A 15,067-nucleotide genomic window follows, 5' to 3' on the forward strand; every position below is an offset into this window, starting at 1 on the left:
ACTGGGCCAATTGTGCACTGCCCAATCACAGCCAGATGCAATGCAGCCTGGATTCAAACCAGGGACTGCAAGGACACCTTTGGCAATGAGAGGCAGTGCCTTAGACCGCGGCACCACTCAGGAGCCCTAGCTAAGGTTAGTGCCCTATTTGTTGATGTTTATCACTGCCATACTGTGTTTGATCTTGTCTAGCCATCTTGTCTCAAGAGGACCACAATGGAAATAAGTCCCAGCCATTATTATGTGTTATACTCAATGGTTTTATTCATATGCATGTATGACTTTTAAGTTTTATGTGTGCTTGTTTTTTAAAATGGTCGAATTAATAAACTAAACTAAACTATCAACTCCACGTGGAAATTCCCACACCCAATTCGTGATATCTTTAAGTAGCCTTCGTCATTCTTCAGAGGTGGAACCTAAACATGTGTAGGGCCCTTTCAAAACATAGGTAACCATTTTCCAAATCCAAATGAAAATAAACAAAACTGCATGAGGATTCAGTATGTTTTATCCCTGCCCAGGAATAATTCTGTTGACTTATTCAGGAAAACTTAGAACGGGTGTTGATTGAATAGAGAGCATAGTTCCTCAGATGTGATTATCATTTTATAGTGATTAAATATGACAAAATGGCCTACATTACCTTCAGAATGTATTCCTATCTTGTTGTTACAGCCTGAATTAAACATGGATTCAATTGATTGTTTTTCTCACCCATATATACACAATAACCCATAATGACGAAGTGAAAACATGTTGTTAGAAATATTTGCAAATGTATTGAAAATGAAATACAGCAATATCTAATTTACATAAGTATTCACACCCCTGACTCAATACATGTTAGAATCACCTTTGGCAGTGATTACAGCTGTGAGTCTTCCTGAGTAAGTCTAAGAGCTTTGCACACCTGGATTGTACAATATTTGCACATTATTCTTTTCAGAATTCTTCAAGCTCTCTCAAGTTGGTTGTTGATCATTACTAGACAGCCATTTTCAAGTCTTGCCATATTTGTTCAAGACGATGTATGTCAAAACTGTAACTAGGCCCCTCTGGAACATTCAATGTCATTTTGGTAAGCAACTTCAGTGTTCACCAAGTGTACAAAATATTCCATGACATAGACTGACCATGTGAATCCAGGTGAAAGCTATGATCCCTTATTGATGTCACTTGTTAAATCCACTTCAATCAGTGTAGATGAAGAGGAGGAGACAGGTTAAAGAAGGCTTTTTAAGCCTTGAGACAATTGAGACATGACTTGTGTCTGTGTGCCATTCAGAGGGTGAATAGGCAAGACAAAAGATTTAAGTGCCAGGCACACCGGTTTGTGTCAAGTACTGAAACACTGCTGGGTTTTTCATGCTCAGCAGTTTCCTGTGCGTATCAAGAATGGTTCACCACCCAAAGGACATCCAGCCAACTTGACACAACTGTGGGAAGCATTAGAGTCAACATGGGCTAGCATCTCTGTGGAACGTTTTTGACGCCTTGTCCATGCCCCGACGAATTGAGGCTTCTAGTCTACAGTGATGAAGCACAAGAGAACACCCACGGTAATGTCCTTTTACGACTCTCTTTAAAAACACATCTGATCCTTATAGCTGACATCCCCACTTGATGTCGGGGGGCTAAATGAGGGGAGCTGTCCTGCACTGCTCACACAGACACAGGGTCATGATCAGCCCTAAAGCCCCGACCACCAAGCCCAAGGTCAAATTAATTGTTCCTCAAGCAGAGCCACTGGTCAAATCAATTACTTTATTTGAGTCTGTACAGACTAGTAGCCTAGATAAGCTACCTAATGCACAACTTCAACATTTTGTATGTTAATCAATTAAAATATATCAAAAGAGTAAAACCCTGGCTGGATGACAACCATTATGCCATTTTAAAGCGTGTCTTTTAATTCTTAGATGTTAAGTCTCCTTTATGGCCGACTTTGAGCGGTTCTGGACTGTTTCCGACTGACATTCTGGTGTACAAAGTGTTCAGTGAATTATAGTGTCAGAAAGACCCTTTTGTCAGCTCTCCACTACAACTCTCTCAGTGGAGCTGACTTAAAGTGTCATGGTTCAGATCTCACATTTGTATAGGGAATGACGTGTCATATTTTCTGGACTCTCCAGACAAATAATCGACTTGCTCTCCCTCTGAGTGATGGACACCATCCTGGGAGATGGCATATGAAAGGCAACCGTTTAGCGAATCCAACTGTTGTAGTTTCATCTCGCTGAGATATTCTCAGCCGTATTTAGAACTCTCAACAGGAAAGAAGTACTAAACAATTTCATAGAATTTAAACAAGACCAATTTCTCTTGGTCACAGAGGAATTAAATCACTTTGGGCCCAATTCTGACCTAATGTAAACACGCTTAAATGGAATGTAATTCAGTTTTTATGCACGTTTCTCTATATGTGTATTCTGACCTTGAACTTAAGCATGAGAATAGCAAGCTATTCACCTGCTATTAGTTTGGGATAGAGATTGAATAAATTAAGGTGTGGCCAAGTGTGTCTGATACGCAATATTCTGACCTTGACTTAATTCCCTAATAATTCCACCACCTTAACGCGCAAGGAAACCATGAATAAAGTGGGAAAAGCATCTACTTCATTTTTTTCGGATAGAAATAACACCATTCTCCATGCACTGTAATTTACAATTTTATAAGAGCTATTGATAATAGTTTGAGATGAGTAATCTGATTGGAAAAGGAAATTATAAGTACAAATTACACTTGTTTTAGATCTATTTTACCTTATAATTGCTGGAGACAAATGTGAAACCAGTGGCAGCAAACTGAAACATATCAACTTTCATACAGTAAAGTTTATGAAATGCAGTGCCATTAAGCAACATTTTTATTGAACAGCCCTTTAAATTGCAGGGATAGGCACTCTCAAATAAGTATAAGTTACCCCAACATTCTCTCTTTCCTATTTCTATCATGCTAAATATTAGCTGCTATCAGTATCAACCGTCACTAGGCCTAATAACCACATTTATTCAAACAGTAGGGTGTATAACACGAACGTCTAACAACCCAAAAATCGCGTGTTCAAATCTCACCATGGACAACTTTAGCTAATTTGCAACTACTTACTACTTAGCATGTTAGCTAACCCTTTAACCTAACTCCTAACCCTAACCTTAACCCTTAACCTAAATCAAATCAAATCAAATCAAATCAAATGTTATTTGTCACATACACATGGTTAGCAGATGTTAATGCGAGTGTAGCGAAATGCTTGTGCTTCTAGTTCCGACAATGCAGTAATAACCAACAAGTAATCTAGCTAACAATTCCAAAACTACTACCTTATAGACACAAGTGTAAGGGGATAAAGAATATGTACAGTACATAAAGATATATGAATGAGTGATGGTACAGAGCGGCATAGGCAAGATACAGTAGATGTTATTGAGTGCAGTATATACATATGAGATGAGTATGTAAACAAAGTGGCATAGTTAAAGTGGCTAGTGAAACATGTATTACATAAAGATGCAGTAGATGATATACACATGAGTACAGTATATACATATGAGATGAATAATGTAGGGTATGTAACATTATATTAGGTATCATTGTTTAAAGTGGCTAGTGATATATTTTACATCATTTCTCATCAATTCCCATTATTAAAGTGGCTGGAGTTGAGTCAGTGTGTTGGCAGCAGCCACTCAATGTTAGTGGTCTGATGGCCTTGAGATAGAAGCTGTTTTTCAGTCTCTCGGCCCCAGCTTTGATGCACCTGTACTGACCTCGCCTTCTGGATGATAGCGGGGTGAACAGGCAGTGGCTCGGGTGGTTGTTGTCCTTGATGATCTTTATGGCCTTCCTGTGACATCGGGTGGTGTAGGTGTCCTGGAGGGCAGGTAGTTTGCCCCCGGTGATGCGTTGTGCAGACCTCACTACCCTCTGGAGAGCCTTAGGGTTGTGGCCATACCAGGCCGTGATACAGCCGACAGGATGCTCTCGATTGTGCGTCTGTAGAAGTTTGTGAGTGCTTTAGGTGACAAGCCGAATTTCTTCAGCCTCCTGAGGTTGAAGAGGCGCTGCTGCGCCTTCTTCACGATGCTGTCTGTGTGGGTGGACTAATTCAGTTTGTCTGTGATGTGTACGCCGAGGAACTTAAAACTTACTACCCTCTCCACTACTGTTCCATCGATGTGGATAGGGGGGTGTTCCCTCTGCTGTTTCCTGAAGTCCACAATCATCTCCTTAGTTTTGTTGACGTTGAGTGTGAGGTTATTTTCCTGACACCACACTCCGAGGGCCCTCACCTCCTCCCTGTAGGCCGTCTCGTCGTTGTTGGTAATCAAGCCTACCACTGTTGTGTCGTCCGCAAACTTGATGATTGAGTTGGAGGCGTGCGTGGCCACGCAGTCGTGGGTGAACAGGGAGTACAGGAGAGGGCTCAGAACGCACCCTTGTGGGGCCCCAGTGTTGAGGATCAGCGGGGTGGAAATGTTGTTGCCTACCCTCACCACCTGGGGGCGGCCCGTCAGGAAGTCCAGTACCCAGTTGCACAGGGCGGGGTCGAGACCCAGGGTCTCGAGCTTGATGACGAGCTTGGAGGGCACTATGGTGTTAAATGCCGAGCTGTAGTCGATGAACAGCATTCTCACATAGGTATTCCTCTTGTCCAGATGGGTTAGGGCAGTGTGCAGTGTGGTTGAGATTGCATCGTCTGTGGACCTATTTGGGTGGTATGCAAATTGGAGTGGGTCTAGGGTGTCAGGTAGGGTGGAGGTGATATGGTCCTTGACTAGTCTCTAGTCAATGACGGAAGTGAGTGCTACGGGGCGGTAGTCGTTTAGCTCAGTTACCTTAGCTTTCTTGGGAACAGGAACAATGGTGGCCCTCTTGAAGCATGTGGGAACAACAGACTGGGATAGGAATTGATTGAATATGTCCGTGAACACACCAGCCAGCTGGTCTGCGCATGCTCTGAGGGCGCGGCTGGGGATGCCGTCTGGGCCTGCAGCCTTGCGAGGGTTGACACGTTTAAATGTTTTCCTCACGTCGGCTGCAGTGAAGGAGAGTCCGCATGTTTTAGTTGCGGGCCGTGTCAGTGGCACTGTATTGTCCTCAAAGCGGGCAAAAAAGTTATTTAGTCTGCCTGGGAGCAAGACATCCTGGTCTGTGACTTGGCTGGTTTTCTTTTTGTAATCCGTGATTGACTGTAGACCCTGCCACATACCTCTTGTGTCTGAGCCGTTGAATTCTACTTTGTCTCTATACTGACGCTTAGCTTGTTTGATTGCCTTGCGGAGGGAATAGTTACACTGTTTGTATTCGGTCATGTTTCCGGTCAACTTGCCCTGATTAAAAGCAGTGGTTCGGGCTTTCAGTTTCACGTGAATGCTGCCATCAATCCACGGTTTCTGGTTTGGGAATGTTTTAATCGTTGCTATGGGAACAACATCTTCAACGCACATTCTAATGAACTCGCTCACCGAATCAGCGTATTCGTCAATGTTGTTGTCTGACGCAATACGAAACATATCCCAGTCCACGTGATGGAAGCAGTCTTGGAGTGTGGAATCAGATTGGTCGGACCAGCGTTGAACAGAACTCAGCGCGGGAGCTTCTTGTTTTAGTTTCTGTCTGTAGGCAGGGATCAACAAAATGGAGTCGTGGTCAGCTAACGTAGCATGTCAACGTAATATATCGTGCTAAATGGGTCAAATGCGATCATAGGATACTATACGTCCTGTAATTATTATTAAATTGCATGACCGCTATTACATTTAGTACGACATGTAAATTAACATATTATACTAAACGGAGTGGTACAGAATTTTGTAAGATATAATACATTTTTCTCTGGAACCAGGTTGGTGTTTACATTTGACCATAGAGTAATCTAGAGGGCACTCCTAACATGAATGCCCTCTCTCCGGCAGCACAATGTTTGAAGTTCACATTTTGCCTTGAATCTAAACATTTGTCTTCTGACATGGGGGCCCAGGCTTGAACTCAATGGGATTTACAAACTTTTCACATGGCACATGGAGATTTTTTTATTTATTTTATTTCACCTTTATTTAACCTGGTAGGCAAGTTGAGAACAAGTTCTCATTTACAATTGCGACCTGGCCAAGATAAAGCAAAGCAGTTCGACACATACAACGACACAGAGTTACACATGGAGTAAAACAAACATACAGTCAATAATACAGTATAAACAAGTCTATATACGATGTGAGCAAATGAGGTGAGATAAGGGAGGTAAAGGCAATAAAAAAGGCCATGGTGGCAAAGTAAATACAATATAGCAAGTAAAACACTGGAATGGTAGATTTGCAGTGGAAGAAAGTGCAAAGTAGAAATACAAATAATGGGGTGCAAAGGAGCAAAATAAATAAATAAATAAAATAAATACAGTAGGGAAATGGTAGTTGTTTGGGCTAAATTATAGGTGGGCTATGTACAGGTGCAGTAATCTGTGAGCTGCTCTGACAGTTGGTGCTTAAAGCAAGTGAGGGAGATAAGTGTTTCCAGTTTCAGAGATTTTTGTAGTTCGTTCCAGTCATTGGCAGCAGAGAACTGGAAGGAGAGGCGGCCAAAGAAATAATTGGTTTTGGGGGTGACCAGAGAGATATACCTGCTGGAGCGCGTGCTACAGGTGGGTGATGCTATGGTGACCAGCGAGCTGAGATAAGGGGGGACTTTACCTAGCAGGGTCTTGTAGATGACATGGAGCCAGTGGGTTTGGCAACGAGTATGAAGCGAGGGCCAGCCAACGAGAGCGTACAGGTCGCAATGGTGGGTAGTATATAGGGGCTTTGGTGACAAAACGGATTGCACTGTGATAGACTGCATCCAATTTGTTGTGTAGGTTATTGGAGGCTATTTTGTAAATGACATTGCCGAAGTCGAGGATTGGTAGGATGGTCAGTTTTACAAGGGTATGTTTGGCAGCATGAGTGAAGGATGCTTTGTTGCAAAATAGGAAGCCAATTCTAGATTTAACTTTGGATTGGAGATGTTTGATGTGGGTCTGGAAGGAGAGTTTACAGTCTAACCAGACACCTAGGTATTTGTAGTTGTCCACGTATTCTAAGTCAGAGCCGTCCAGAGTAGTGATGTTGGACAGGCGGGCAGGTGCAGGCAGCGATCGGTTGAAGAGCATGCATTTAGTTTTACTTTACGTATTTAAGAGCAATTGGAGGCCACGGAAGGAGAGTTGTACGGCATTGAAGCTTGCCTGGAGGGTTGTTAACACAGTGTCCAAAGAAGGGCCAGAAATATACAGAATGGTGTCGTCTGCGTAGAGGTGGATCAGAGACTCACCAGCAGCAAGCGCGACATCATTGATGTATACAGAGAAGAGAGTCGGTCCAAGAATTGAACCCTGTGGCACCCCCATAGAGACTGCCAGAGGTCCGGACAGCAGACCCTCCGATTTGACACACTGAACTCTATCAGAGAAGTAGTTGGTGAACCAGGCGAGGCAATCATTTGAGAAACCAAGGCTGTCGAGTCTGCCGATGAGGATGTGGTGATTGACAGAGTCGAAAGCCTTGGCCAGATCAATGAATATGGCTGCACAGTAATGTTTCTTATCGATGGCGGTTAAGATATAATTTAGGACCTTGAGCGTGGCTGAGGTGCACCCATGACCAGCTCTGAAACCAGATTGCATAGCAGAGAAGGTATGGTGAGATTCGAAATGGTCGGTAATCTGTTTGTTGACTTGGCTTTCAAAGACCTTAGAAAGGCAGGGTAGGATAGATATAGGTCTGTAGCAGTTTGGGTCAAGAGTGTCCCCCCCTTTGAAGAGGGGGATGACCGCAGCTGCTTTCCAATCTTTGGGAATCTCAGACGACACGAAAGAGAGGTTGAACAGGCTAGTAATAGGTGTGGCAACAATTTCGGCAGATAATTTTTAGAAAGAAAGGGTCCAGATGTGGTTGAGTGGGTCACATGTCAAAGAAGATTGCCATTTTACTGCCCTACAAGTCAGGGGTTCAATTCCTGTCCCACTTTCACTCCTTCACTGTATCCTTCAGTTTCTCTATCTGTCTGAACAAAGCATTGAAAAAATAAAGGTGGAATTCCACACAGGAAAAGGTAGAATTCCTATTCAGACTTGATACAAGTTGACTTAACACGGACTTAAATGTCAAATCAAACACAATTTTATTTGTCACATGTACCGAATACAACAGTTGTAGACCTTACAGTGAAATGCTTACTTACAAGCCCTTAACAAACAACACAGTTTTAAGAATATAAGAGTTAAGACAATATTCACCAAAAACATTTAGGTTAAAAAAGTAACACAATAAAATAACAATAACAAGGCCATATACAGGGTTTACCGGTACCGAGTCAATGTGTGGGGTTACAGGTTAGTCGAGGTAATTGAGGTCATATGTACATGTAGGTAGGGGTAAAATGACTATGCATAGTTAATAAACAGGGAGTAGCAGCAGTGTTAAAAAATAGCAGGGTGGGGGGGGATAATTCAAATAGTCTGTGCAGCCTATTGATTACTTTTTCAATAGTCTTATGGCTTGGGGGTAGAAGCTGTTAAGGAGCCTTTTGGACCTAGACTTTGTGCTCCGGTACCACTTGCCGTGCTGTAGCAGAGAAAACAGTCTATGTCTTGGGTGGCTGGAGTCTTTGACAATTTTTTGGGCCTTCCTCTGACACAGTCTAGTATAGAGGTCCTAGATGGCAGGAAGCTTGACCCCAGTGATGTACTGGGCCATACGCACAACCCTCTGTAGCGCCTTACGGTTGGTTGTCAAGCAGTTGCGATTTCAGGCAGTGATGCAACCGCTCTCAATGGTGCAGCTGTAGAACTTTTTGAGTATCTGATGGCCCATGCCAAATCTTTTCAGTCTCCTGAGAGGGGAATAGGTGTTGTCATGCCCTCTTCACAACTATCTTGGTGTGTTTGGACCATGATAGTTTGTTAGTGATGTGGACAGCAAGGAACTTGAAGCTTTCAACCTTCTCCACTACAGCCCTGTCGATGTGAATGGGGATGTGTTCAGCCCTCCTTTTCCTGTAGTCCACAATCAGCTACTTTGTCTTGCTCACGTTGAGAAAGAGGTTGTTGTCCTGGCACCACACTGCCAGATCTCTCCATATAGGCTTTCTCATCATTGTTGGTGATGTTTTATTTTTTTACATTTGTCCTTTTGTGACTAGGAGGCAGTATTTTCATTTTTGGAAAAATAACGTTCCCGTAGAAAACTGGATATTTTGTCAGGACAAAATGCTAGAATATGCATATAATTGACAGCTTAGGATAGAAAACACTGTAAAGTTTCAAAAACTGTAAAAATATTGTCTGTGAGTATAACAGAACTGATGTTGCAGGCGAAAGCCTGAGAAAAATCCAATCCGGAAGTGCCTCATGTTTTGAAAGCGCTGCGTTCCAATGCGTCCCTATTGAGCAGTGAATGGGCAGATTAGATTACAGATTACTTTTTCTCCGTATTCCCAAAGGTGTCTACAGCATTGTGACGTAGGTTTACGCATTTATGTTGAAGAATACCTGTAAGCGGCTACATTGCGCAAGTGGTCACCTGATGCTCCCAGAGTGATTCTCGTGTAAAATACAGAGGTAGCCATTATTCCAATCAGTCCTACTGAAAAACGAATTGTCCCTGTGGATATATTATCGAATAGATATTTGAAAAACACCTTGAGGATTGATTATAAACAACGTTTCGATATTATGGAGCTAATTTGGAATATTTTTCGGAGTTTTCCTGACTGCAATTTCCGGGCGATTTCTCAGCCAAAGGTGAAGAACAAACGGAGCTATTTCGCCTACAAAAATAATATTTTTGGAAAAAAGGAACATTGGCTATCTAACTGGGAGTCTCGTGAGTGAAAACATCCGAAGCTCATCAAAGGTAAATGATTTAATTTGATTGCTTTTCTGATTTCCGTGACCAAGTTACCTGCTGCTAGCTGGACAAAATGCTATGCTAGGCTATTGATAAACTTACACAAATGCTTGTCTAGCTTTGGCTGTAAAAGCATATTTTGAAAATCTGAGATGACAGGGTGATTAACAAAAGGCTAAGCTGTGTCTCAATATATTTCACTTGTGATTTTCATGAATAGGAATATTTTCTAGGAATATTTATGTCCGTTGCGTTATGCTAATTAGTGTCAGTTGATGATTACGCTCCCTCGTGCGGGATGGGGAGTCACTAGAGGTTTTAAGATGTATTGAATCTTTATTTAACTAGTCAAGTCATTTAAGAACAAATTCTTATTTACAATGACAGCCTACCCTGGCCTCTCCTAACACAGATGAGGCTGGGCCAATTGAGTGCCGCCCTGTGGTACTCCCGATCACGGCCGGATGTAATACAGCCCAGGTTCGAACCAGGGTCTGTAGTGATGCCTCTAGCACTAAGATGCAGTGCCTTAGACAGCTGCACCACTCGGGAGTGATCAGGCCTACCACTGTTGTGTCGTCAGCTAACTTAATGATGGTGTTGGAGTTGTGCTTGGCCACGCAGTCGTGGGTGAAAAGGGAGTACAGGAGGGGACTAAGTACACACCCCTGATGGGCCCTAGTGTTAAGGATCAGCGTGGCAGATGTGTTGTTGCCTACCCTTACCATTTGGGGGTGGCCTATCAGGAAGTCCAGGATCCAGTTGTAGAGGGAGGTGTTTAGCCACAGGGTCCTTAGCTTAGTGACAAGCTTTGTGGGCACTATGTTGTTGAACGCTGAGTTGTAGTCAATGAACAGCATTCTCGCATAGGTGTTCCTTTTGTCCATGTGGGAAAGGGCAGTGTGGAGTGCAATTGAGTTTGCGTCATTTGTGGATCTGTTGGGGAGGTATGGGGAGTTTCTGGGCTGACTGTCTTGATGTGAGCACTTCATTGCTATGGGGCAGTAGTCAATTAGGACAGGTTACTTTGGCATTCTTGGGCACACAGACTATGGTGGTCTGCTTGAAACATGTAGGTTTTATAGACTCGGTCAGGGAGAGGTTGAAAATGTCAGCGAAAACACTTGCCAGTTGGTCTGCGCAAGCTCTGAGTACAAATCCTGGTAATCCGTCTGGCCCCGCGGCCTTGTGAATGTTGACCTGTTTAAAGGTCTTACTCACATCGGCTACGGAGAGCGTGATCACACAGTCGTCCGGAACAGCTGGTGCTCTCATGCATTCTTCAGTGTTGCTTGCCTTAAAGCAAGCATAAAAGGCATTTAGCCATCTGGTAGGCTCGCGTCACTGGGCAGCTCGCAGCTGGGTTTTCCTTTGTAGTCCATAATAGTTTGCAAGCCCTATCACATCCGACGAGCGCCAGAGCTGGTGTAATAGGATTCAATCTTAGTCCTGTATTAACATTTTGCTGTTTGATGGTTCGTTGGAGGGCATAGCGGAATTTCTTATAAGCGTCCGGGTTCGAGTCCCGCTCCTTGAAAGTGGCAGCTCTAGTCTTTAGCTCAGTGCAGATGTTGCCTGTAATCCATGGCTTCTGGTTGGGGTATGTACTGTACGTACTGTCACTGTGGGGACAACGCCATCGATGCACTTATTGATGAAGCTGGTGATTGATGTGGTGTACTCCTCAATGCCATCGGAGGAATCCCGGAACATATTCCAATCTGTGCTAGCAAAACAGTCCTGTAGCTAAGCATCTGCGTCATCTGACAACTTCCGTGTTGAGCAAGTCACTGGTACTTCCTGCTTTAGTTTTGGCTTGTAAGTAGGAATCAGGAGGATATAATTATGGTCAGATTTGCCAAATGGAGGGCGAGGGAGAGCTTTGAACACATTTCTGTGTGTGGAGTAAAGGTGGTCTTGAGTTTTTTCCCCCCTCTGGTTGTACATGTGACATGCTGGTAGAAATTAGGTAAAGTAGACTTAGCTGGTAGAACTGATGAAATTAAAGTGCATTAAAGTTCCCGGCCACTAGGAGCGCCGCCTCTGGATGAGTATTTTCTTGCATTTTCTTGCATTTGAAATGTAAAGAAAAATGTAAGTGTTCGCATTACAGAGCAACACAACTCCAAAAATGACAGATAAAAAGCTACATACCCCCTAGGCTATATGAACATAAAGAGACAGCCCCCCCGAAAAAAACTGTGGAATAGAATAAGTTATAAAACCTCTAGGATTCATTTCATCAGTCCTACCAGCTAATATTTGAGTTTTAGATTACATAACATTTGAGGACACAACATTTAAGGGCCTCTACATTTTCAATAATTTTCATAATCTAACCACAAAGCTGCCCTCCCCCTTCCCTTCTAAGTTCCAGATGGTTTATTTGTGATATAGACATAATGTACATGGAGTACATATGATATACATGGAGTACACAGTGCAATAAAACGCTTACTTTCCAGTTAATCTCTCAACAATGCATCAAAAATGGATAAAGTAAGTTGCTAAGTGAATAAAAAGAGTAATAAAAATAAAAGCAAAGAGAAAGAATTCGGCAGAGAGTAGGAAGGTCGTCACAGAAGAATAACATTATATCATCCCCACATGTTCCAGACTGAGATTTTCACAGTTGGAGTTTTCTTACATGTGATACTTCAAATGTGATATTTACTTTCACATGTAGAACTACAAGTTCACATATATAAAAAAAAAAAAAACATGTAAAAATCTTATTCGCAGTGAAAAACAATCACATTTTCACATATGAAACGGCAAATGTGATATTCACATGAATGTTTTTCACATGTGAAATTGCGTATCCGATTTTCACTGCATAAACTGCAATTCACATGTGAGGTGAAAACATGTTATTCTCCTCACATGTGAAAAGGTGGTGTTTAACATGTGAACTCTAAATGTAATACATGTGAAAAATGTAATATGGTTCCATGTGTAAAATGTATGTTCAACGTGTGAAAACAGCTATTTCACATGTGAAAATAAAATTTTCACATGTTAAACTGCAAATTTGACATGTATTTTGTTTGCCAGTAGATACACCTAGGTCATTAGTAATTCAAGCACACACCTGTGTAGTAGTACACACTACATCTAAATTGTCATGACACTGGGCCCTCTGCTGATGGAGAAAGGTAAAATCAACAGTCTAGAACTACACTTGCTACAGGTTAACAGGGAGACAAACCGATTCTAAATCCTGTTGATTCACACAGAAATCGTGTGTCATTCAAGCAATACTATGTGTGAAATGATCATAAGACAGGTGAAGGTGAGATGCCTTTCAGAATACAATAGATACCATAAAATGATTTTAATAAACATCATATTGCAGTCCATCCGTCTTTGTATTCTAGACAAAATTTGCTCTGACAAAAGCAGTCTTTATCCCTCATGACACTTGATATAAGACTGTTTACAACTACCAGAAAAATCTGTCACCATAGCTCTTGTTTATCAACATAATAGTTGCTAGATGACTTAACTTCAACACACATCGCTGGAGAACTCGGGCCAGGGTTGATTTGTACTATAAAGGTTTGGCACTATGTTGTCCTAGCTAGGGACAGAGACTGGGCAAGGGTTGTGTTTGACATCAATGAACCTTTTAGAGACAAACATATTGATACCATAATAGGTTATAGTTATTTTACAATAGTTACTGTTATTGTTATTAAAGGATTACAGTAAGACCACCTTCTCACATTTATTTCAGATTCTGCTGACATTCTTTATGTAGTAGGTAAAAGATGTGTGTTTTATGATGGTCAATGTTGGTACTGACAAACTACTAAACGCATTAAAAAAAAAGAAACGGCCCTTTTCAGGACCCTGTCTTTCAAAGATAATTGGTAAAAATCCAAATAACTTCACAGATCTTCATTGTAAAGTGTTTAAACACTGTTTTCCATGCTTGTTCAATGAACCACAAACAATTAATGAACATGCACCTGTGGAACGGTCGTTAAGACACTAACAGCTTACAGACGGTAGGCAATTAATGTCACAGTTATGAAAACTTAGGACACTAAGAGGCCTTTTTACTGACTCTGAAAAACACCAAAAGAAAGATGCCCAGGGTACCTGCTCATCTGCGTGAATGTGCCTTAGGCATGCTGCAAGGAAGCATGAGGACTGCAGATGTGTTCGTACTGTGAGATGCCTAAGACAGCACTATAGGGAGACAGGACGAACAGAAACTAAATCTATTAAATCTATAATGTTTTAAACACTATCTCTGTTGTTTCAGAAGTTGATGTTAGTGCCCATTTTTTTATGATAGTTTGACTAGAACATTACATGTAGTTTTCATTTTGGGGGCATGCTGAGCTGGCGTTTACAGTACAGGAGTCCAATGAACATCAGGTTTGTTTGGGGCCCAGAGTCCCAGGGAGAACACACTGTTTGGATCTGTCCCCAGCTGTCTTCACTACTGACGCATGACTTACGTCAAGAGCAGACCAAGCCCTGGTGTGCTGGTCTCAACAGAGTCATCTTGTTTGCCAAATAAAATAAAACATAACGTTGCACAATTAGGCTCGACTCCGTTAATAATCAACCAGTCTGTTAATTACTAATCAGGGAACAGGGGACACGCTCTCTCTCTAACTGTACTCTGGAGATATCCATCCGGCAACACAGTAAACACGCCTCCCTGTTCATCAAATGCAGTCCCCTCACAAACAACTTATGCCAATGTTTACGGTTTCACATTTCTCTCTGAAAAGAATAACAAACGCTGATAGACAGACATGCCTTTTACTCTTTGCCCTGGTCTGCATGCATTTCACCAAAGGTTGATAGAACAGCATTTAAAAATAGAACAAGGTTTTATAAATAATTGTCCGAACAGTGGACCAGAGTAGCAAAACCGAGTAGCAAAACCGAGTCACCGGTGTGAAAATAGGGTAAATCCACTTGGTGGGAATTGTAATGTGGCTCATATAGAGAGGATCACTACACGGCCCCCACAGAACGGAACCACAGAACGGAAAGGCACGTCCCCGTGCTTTGACTACTCAGCCCCCTTACACATCTGTGCGTTCCTTTGGCCTCACGGCCGCCATCCCACTTCTGACACCAATTTAGTGAATGACGGGACAGGGAGGAGAACCCGGGTGGCTGGTGTGAAAGGCAAACACCCAATGCATTGCACC

The sequence above is a fragment of the Oncorhynchus mykiss genome, chromosome 27 (assembly GCF_057628025.1).
Source record: "Oncorhynchus mykiss isolate SJ-2025 chromosome 27, ASM5762802v1, whole genome shotgun sequence".
NCBI classification, from domain to species: domain Eukaryota; kingdom Metazoa; phylum Chordata; class Actinopteri; order Salmoniformes; family Salmonidae; genus Oncorhynchus; species Oncorhynchus mykiss.